Source organism: Miniopterus schreibersii (genome assembly GCF_964146895.1).
Source record: "Miniopterus schreibersii genome assembly, chromosome: 3".
NCBI classification, from domain to species: Eukaryota; Metazoa; Chordata; class Mammalia; order Chiroptera; family Miniopteridae; genus Miniopterus; species Miniopterus schreibersii.
Window position 1 is genome coordinate 33,133,667 of NC_138103.1, and position 8,333 is coordinate 33,141,999.

The 8,333-nt window shown below is 40.7% G+C and overlaps 1 long non-coding RNA gene across 1 annotated transcript in view; it reads right to left on the reverse strand.

Moving 5' to 3' along the window:
• Window positions 1-8,333, reverse strand: part of LOC308555012 — an 88,267-nt gene that overhangs the window by 30,018 nt on the left and 49,916 nt on the right. The window lies entirely within an intron of this gene.

Genomic DNA, 8,333 nt, shown 5'->3' on the forward strand with positions numbered 1-8,333 from the left:
TGTTCACCGTATCAAAATTGCTCTGTTTTAGCTTCATGTTGCCTGAGCAGGCTCATGAAATACCTGCAATAAGGGGTGAAAGCTTCCACAGAGGCATGATATACTAGCCATAAATAATACCTTTGCCAACTCCAAAGTTTCTCATTTTCTTCACGCTGTTTACGGAAGAAAAAAAAAAAGCTTTATTAATTATTCTAAAAATTTGCCAGTTACTTAGATTTCAAGGACATTTTCATGTATTTTAAAACCACATTTGTGTTAAATACCAACAAAAATGAAGCACTGAAATGAACAGAAATCTTGTATAAGATCGTAGTTCATGGAGATGGTAGTTCTTCCCCCACTTCAGCATTTCACTCTGAGGGCATTAAACTGTTATCAAGATCATCTTTCCTTCCAGGCCTCAAGGATGGATTTGATTTTGTACAACTTTCAGACTTGATGGCTAATCGCAATAATGCTAGACACAAACATCTGGACTCACTACTGGAAATCGGTTCCTTCACTGCGAGAACTGGAGTGCAAACCTGAGTGAAAGGCATGAAGAGCTTCCGCATCTCAGCCACAGACAGAGAAATGAAACGGAAGGGCTATGAAGTGAGGAGGGAGATTGACAAGACATGAAAACTGAACCTCAGAGAACATTCTCCTGCCGTCAAAGTGGTAGTCAACTTGGAATTTTTTATTGAGAAAATGATAGGGCAAGAGATATAGAATACAGGACTTTTGTTAAGTCAACTTACAAACACTCTTAATTTGGCTAAAATCATACACTGCACCCCCCAAAAGCTGACAGAATAAAGTGAAGGGGAAAATTTTTAATAATTGTGTTTGAGCCCTAGCCGGTTTGGCTTAGTGGTTAGAGCATCAGTCCACGGGCTGAAGGGTCCCAGGTTTGATTCCGGCCATGGGCGCATACCTTGGCTGCAGGCTCAGTCCCCGAGTGGAAGGCAGCCAATCAATATGCCTCTCTTACATCGATGCTTCTTTCTCTCTCTCTCTTTCTCCCTTCCACTCTCTCTGAAAAGCAACGGAAAAAATATCCTCAGGTGAGGATTAAAAATAATAATAATAACAACAATAATAATAATAATTGTGTTTGAAACCTTGGCCCTAGCCCCCAAAATAAGGTTGACACAAACCCCCATGCTAGATATTTCAGAAATACAATATATTTCTTAACTAACTGAGAAGGGGGGCAGGGCAGGAGGACTTACAGTCACAGAACAACTTTTTTTTTTTTTTTTTTTAGCTTTCCAGCCTTCATTGAATTATTGTTCTCTGAGGTTTTCTGTGATCACATCCATTATGTCAGTGACCCAAACATGAGACCCAAGTCCTTCTCGGTAACTTCACTTGCCACCTGCCCCCTCACCTCCACCACCAAAGCATCGGCAAACACATGTAGCAGGACTTTCACTGGAAAGGTGGAAGCCACTGCATGGGTGCAATGGGAAAGATGTTATGCAGGCTGTCACATCTTACACTGTAAGAAAAGCACTTGAAAACCCTTATCAGTCCTTTCAGCCATTCTACCTCCAGCAATTTATTGGTTGTGGCCACCCTAGCCATTTAACCTCCCTGATCCTTCTCACCTCTTTCCATTCACACTTATTATGGGTTGAAGCGTGTCCCCCTAAAAAGATATATTTAAGCCCTAACCTAGCATCTATAGAGTGACCTTGTTTAGAAATAGGATCTTTGCAGATATAATCAAGTTAAGATACAGTCATTAGAGTGGGATCTATTCCAATATGACTGGTATCCTTATAAGGAGAGAAGAGGTACAGACAGAAACACACTGGGAGAATGTCATGACCACAGGGGTGGAGACTGGGCTGATGCAGCTATGAGCAAAAGAATACTAAGGACTACCATGAAACTAGGAAGAAGCAAGGAAAGATTCTACCCAGGGCCTCATAAAGAGACACCTTCATTTCCAACTTCTGGTCTCCACAGCTGTGAGAATCAATTTTCTGTTATTTTAAGCCCCCAGCTTGTGGTACTTGGTTGGCAGCCCTCAGATATTAATAAACACCCCCCTCTTCCTCTTTCCTCTTACTTTCTTAGCAGAGGTATTTAGCATCTCTTTCATTATCTTGACACCTACCCTCAGATCCTCAGATCCTCAGATCCTGGATCCTCGACTTTGGCCCATAGTGTCTGAAGAATGGATTTTCCTAGTCAAGGACAGTTACCTCCCTAAGAGAAATTCTGATGCCAGAGGTTAAGAAAATATTTTTTCTCAACTACTTAGAGTGTATTCAAATAGTAAAAATAAACAATCCTAGTGCCCAAATTAGATTTGGGGGTCAAAACTCAACAAATTAGCTGTTGCTCTTGATCAAATAAGCAGACCCTTGCCTCATAACCACTGACAGCTTCCCATTGTCAATCGGGACAAAGAGCTTCAGGTTTATCAGAGCCTATAAAGCTGGTGTGTAAACTGGCTTCCCCCTCCCTCTGCGTCATCCTGAACTGCCCTCCAACTTCCACTCTGCTCTGACCACACTGGCTTCTTTCAGTTCCTCAGTTTCAACACATACTCTCTCTGCCCTCAGACCACCGACTCTGCAAGCTCCTGCTCCTGAAATTCTTTTCTCCAGATCCTTGGCCTTGCCCTACTTGGAACACGTACCTAATCAGCTTCTGATCTCAGCTCAACTGTCAAGTCCTCTGAGAGGCCTTTTCTGATGCCTCAGGATTGAGTCACATTCCCCAATTACAGACCTTTATGGCATCCACCGCTTTCCCTTAGAAATGTTTATTAGCTTTTAATTACAATAGATACTCTTTTAATTGAGCTCCTTGGGGAATTAACTGATGTTTTCAAATTCAATTGTAAAATGTATAGGTCAGAGCATAATAAATGCTTGTGGTTTCTGCCACCTAACATATACCTCCATCACTTCTACCCCGCCAACTAAGCTCTATCATTACTAAAAGGAAGTTGTTTTTGTTCCCAAACCTGTTCATGGCAGTTGTACTTGATTACTATAATTATGTAGTTTAATTAAATATCACATAAACTGATTAAATATGAGCATAAAAAGAGAGTTGTTATTTCTATGAAAACTAAGTTAAATGCTTTGGAAAGACTTGAAAAAGCTGGGGGGAGAAACTGCTCTTAAGTTAGGCAGGACAAGTATGAAAGGCTGGAGGAAAAAAGATAATAAAAATCGAAATGAATTCAAATTACTTCAAGTGTCTTTAAGTTTCTCCTCCACTTTAAAGTGTCTGAAACTGGAAATTGTCGATGATACACATTTTGAGTGAGCTTTATGCAAGAAAGATGATCTAAAACGTCAGTTACTGAACTGATTCTCAAAGGAAGCACCTTGGCCCTATCACATTTGGCAAATACATGTTCATTTATGTGCTCTAAGTCAAAAATAAAATTTTATATATGTACACACATATGCAATACATACTTTAATGATATCCCACTTTAACTACATTTTATAACTATCTACTCAGCTACTAGTCTTGCTCTCATTGCAGAAGGGGTCTCTATAGCAAATACTTATTGATGTGATCATTTGATTAAGATTCATCTCCTTCACTTAATCGTGAGTTCCATTACAATGGGCATGTCTGTTTGGTTCAACCCCAGAGTTCTAGAGCTCAGAAGTGACACATAGTAGGTACTCAGTAATCATTATTCATGAAAGAAAGATAATTTCCCTTTTTTGTGCTGTGCAGACACAGCAGATAATATAGCAAGATATTTAAGCATATTTCTTACAATGCTCAAAGCAGTGAAAAAATTATCCCTCAAAATTCTCCTGAGCAGTCAGTGTTAACTACAACTCTGTGGCAGACCAGTCAGTGTGTTGGGGCATGTTGGAGGGCAGCCGTGGCGTTTCTTTCCAGCTGACAAGCCAGGACTGATAAGCCCTCTTCTGTTTGAGCAGGACTCCCTGGATGGGTGTGGATCAGAGTCAGGGAGCCAAGGGGGCACTTCTTACTCCTCTTTCCTTTTCTTATGCTGTGAGAAGTCTACCCTCCGCCATGATCTAGGCTTACTGAACATAATAAAAGGTTTTAAGCCATAGAAATTAAAAACTTTCCCATTTCAACTCCATCTCCTGCTTCTCTAGGTAAAACAAAACTTTCTCTGAGGATATGATGTAAATGTACTGAAATGTTCTTAAAAGATCCCACATGGCACAAAATATTTATGAACTGAGCCATGTTTTTCATTTACATTTAAAAAGAAATACATATGTGGCGGTGGGGGGAAATATAGGTAAGAGAAAATGTTTTCCAATCCCTGCTTCATTGCGATCTCCCCCCTTACACTTTAATTTCCTTGTCTGTTTAATGGGGTTGGTAAAAATAAGCCTTACCTGTCTTCTAGAATTATTGTGAAGGATCAAAATAAATAATGTACATTAGAATCCTTGAAATACCACAAAAGGTGATACAAATATGTACTTTTATTGTTACTACAAGATCCCTGTGCCATATTTCCTCAACAACTTTAGTCCCTGCCACTCTTTGTGCCTGGCAGGCTGCACTCCATTCATTTCCTTTAGCACAGGACAAGCAATCTTCTGTTATGTAACTTGAGAAGTTGTTGGAGGCTCCTGATTTTGCAGTAGACCACAATAGTCTTGCTCCCACAAATCTCCTGGGAATGCCCACATCTCCTCCCATAGTCTTTTCAAGACAGACATATGAAGGGGGTATCAGTCAAGGCCCCTGTGAAAACTGTAATTTCATTGCCAGTATGGGTTTAAATTTTAACTGCTTTGGTATCCGTTTGTAAAGTGTTATTTCTTTTGGTTCCTGCCTACTAGCTCAAACAACAGAAAACCACAAATCCACTTCCTTTAATAAAATGTAAAAGTCTACAGTCTTTGTATAATATATGTGCACTCAAGCGATACTAATTTATTCTACAATTACTTTTATTTTTTAGCATTTTTATTTGGCTCTTATACTACATAAATAATGGTGTTTACATGGAAAGGTTCTTTAACTAATATAAATGGCATAAGTGATTACTGAGCAAGACTTAATACAAATAAACATTTTTCTCCTTTTAAAATTGTCTTCGCTCTCATCTGAGCGTCTGGCACAAGAGCGGAGTTTTTTTAAACGTCAAGGGAGATATAGAAATCAGGTGTCTGAAGTCCATTCTCCCCTGGTTAGACAAGCTTATAATTCTGTTTCCTGTAATGGTTGGCCTGAGGGAGTCAACAGTGACCCTGCCAACCGAGAACATCCAGACTCAGAAGCCTGTCTTTTCTTTGGGAGGCTGCCACTGTTTTTCTCCATGACCTTGAACATAACACAATATCTGGCCCTTACAGACCATTTCCTGCAGAATTTGCAGTCCTGGAGATGAGACACTCACGTGACAAACAAATAAACTAGCCCAGCCAGCAGGGTTCAGCGGTTGAGTATCCTACCTATGATCCAGGAGATCGCAGTTCGATTCCCAGTCAAGGCACATGCCTGGGTTGCGGGCTCGAGTCCCATTGGGGGTGTGAAGGAGGCAGTTGATCAATGACTCTCTCTCATCATTGATGTTTCTATCTCTCTCTCTCCCTCTCCCTTCCACTCTCTGAAATCAATAGACATATTTTTAAAAAAACAAACAAATAAGCTAACTATAAGGACCAGGAATAAAACCTACCAGGTTTCTAAATACCTCTATCATCACGATTACATCACCCAATAGTGGCAATTACTGGGAATGTCCCTTCTAGTCAAAGTTCAGAAGGCATATATTTTAAGTGGCAGCATGGAGCCAGGTTACTGTAAAATACAGTTGGCATGACAGTCACTACCTGTCAGGACATATATTATTTCTCTAAGACATTCTTAAAGGAAAGCATTAACATTTTTTAAAAGGCCATTTCTTTACTCTGGCTCTCCCAGAAGCAAAGCCAGGGGGTGGGAGTGAAGAAGCCTCCCTCTACACTACATATCCAGCCCTTAGGAGGGGGGAATCCTGCTCCAGGTCATCCCTGAAAGAGCATGCAATGTGTCCTCTAACATACCCTTGGAGTTATTTCAGGAGCTGCAGAGCAGACTATATACCAGCAGGCTTTCTCTAGAAGAGTCTTCAGTCTCGGAACTGACCATAGAGCTGGCAGGGCCTTGAGATCTAAGAGAAAAATCCAACCCAGACAAGTTCTGAACTGACATTCCAAAACAGAGATCCTTGCACCAGTCCTGTCCAGATTCCCAGGATTGGTTTGGGATTGGAGTCAAGACTTAAAGGACTGGTCAAATGCCTATGACAAGCATGTTTTGAGTGCACAAAACTGTGCAAGACCCATCACTATACTAAGACCTTTACATTACTTGAAACATATTAAAATGTGTACATATTCTACATTTCATAATTTTGCCAATGAAGAATTTTATAATTTTGCTTTCAAAATTATTTGGCTAAAGTAACTAATTTAAAATATGCTGTGATTCTCAACACTCGTTATATGTATTTGAGAACTCTCAATAAGAGCATCTCATCTGAAAACTGTTTCCAAATGTGATGAAATTGTTATGAACAGTAAATCCAGCAATTAATGAAGTATTATATTTTGGGACCATTTAATAAACATTTATTAAGTTTGCTTTGGCAGTTTTCTTTTTTTATTTTGGAGACAATAATTTTTCCTGGTCAGACTTTAGACATCTTCCCAAGCACAGTTCATATGCCCAGCACTGTGAGTCCTGTTCAAGTTAAACTGGTCCTCTGGGCTCCTGGCACTCAGCCAAGCACTCCCAAAGTGACTGGGCACTAACTACAGTGAGTTCTCAGGGACTCACAGCCATTTCATGTACTTCATCCCTCAACTAAAACAATCGTATGGGCATACTAAGTCTTGCGCCATCACCGAACCAACCAAGAAATTCTTACTAAACTCAAATTCTAAAAATTTGTGAATTTGGGGCTCCTTAGAGAAATTTACCCATAGTCAACGCTAAACCCTTCACTGTTGGTCTTTGGTGAAGTCATTCTTCTCCTTCAGTGGATGAAATCATGTTTTACAAATCCAATTTATTTTGTTTTTCAACAAATGAAATTTGGAAGCTGATACAGAGTTGCATTTCTAGGAAGCTTTTCTGTCACTTCACAAAATGTGAGTTATGCATTCTCCACCAAGGTGTTTATAACTAGACCCAAGATAACTTATTTACAGATATTATATCAGCAACTGTTAGGTGAAGTGTACTTAGTCAACTGACTCCCCCCCACCTCAAAGATTAGGTCTTATCAGAGTGTATCAACTCAAAAATAACCACAGGTAGTCTGTTGACAGTCACAAAATCCCCTCATTTGCTATCAGCAAATGCTGAAGTGATAAAGTAAGAATTTGAAAACTCTACTTTCTAGATGTGTCCTCTAACAATTTCACATAAACAATGTGGTTTGTTTAGGGGATTCATTTCTGACCTTGGTTTGTTTTGTGCCTTTTTTAAAAATTGCTGAAAACGTATTGAGCGTATAGTGTAAACTCATGGATACTGGCACCGGACAGCCTGAAATGGTTTCTAGCTCTGAGAACCAGGGCAAGTAATTAAGCCTCCATTTCTTCATCTATAAAATGGTACTAAGAATACTTAATAGGATTGTTCTCCGGATTAAACAAGTTAATGAGTGTAAAGCTGTTGGTGAGCAATCAGTAATGTTAACTTTGAATATTACTCTTATTATTCATCATTTTCTCGCTATTTACAGTACCACCATTCCAGCCACCACACCTATCCCCTGGACGAGGTAGCCACCTCCTGCCTTCCCTGCTTGCACTTTGCTCTCACCTACCCCAACACCTTCTCATCTCCTTCTCAAAGGTGAGTGATCCCTTCAGAGTGGCAAGACCAGTTCAACCCCCTGGCCACACACAAACATAAACAGAGTAAAAGAAAAATTCTTTCCAGCTACCTTTTGCAAAACCCTGAGCGGCCCTGTAAGACCTGGCTCCTGCCTGCCGTCTTCAGCCTGTTTCCCGCCTTTCCCGCGCCCTCTAAGCCGCTGCCCTGTTAGTCAGTCTGCGCACCGCCCATGCAGGACTCCCCCCAGTTCTAGCCTCCCTTAGGCCTGGAGAGCTCTGTCCCTGCCCAGTCCCGCACAATCATCCCAGCCCAAAGGCGACCTCTTTAAATACAGCGCATTCGTATATTTTCATAGGGTCCATAGTCCTTCCCTTTCAAAGCGCCACGTTCGTGAACACACGACCTATTGGAAGGATCGTTTCCGAAGGTCTGACTTGCCTGCACAATTTTAAGTTCGCTGCGCGTGCAGCTGCCGGTGTCATTCCTAATGGTGTTCTTCATAACCTAGCTCAGCCTGACCCAGAGGAGGGCAGTAAGTG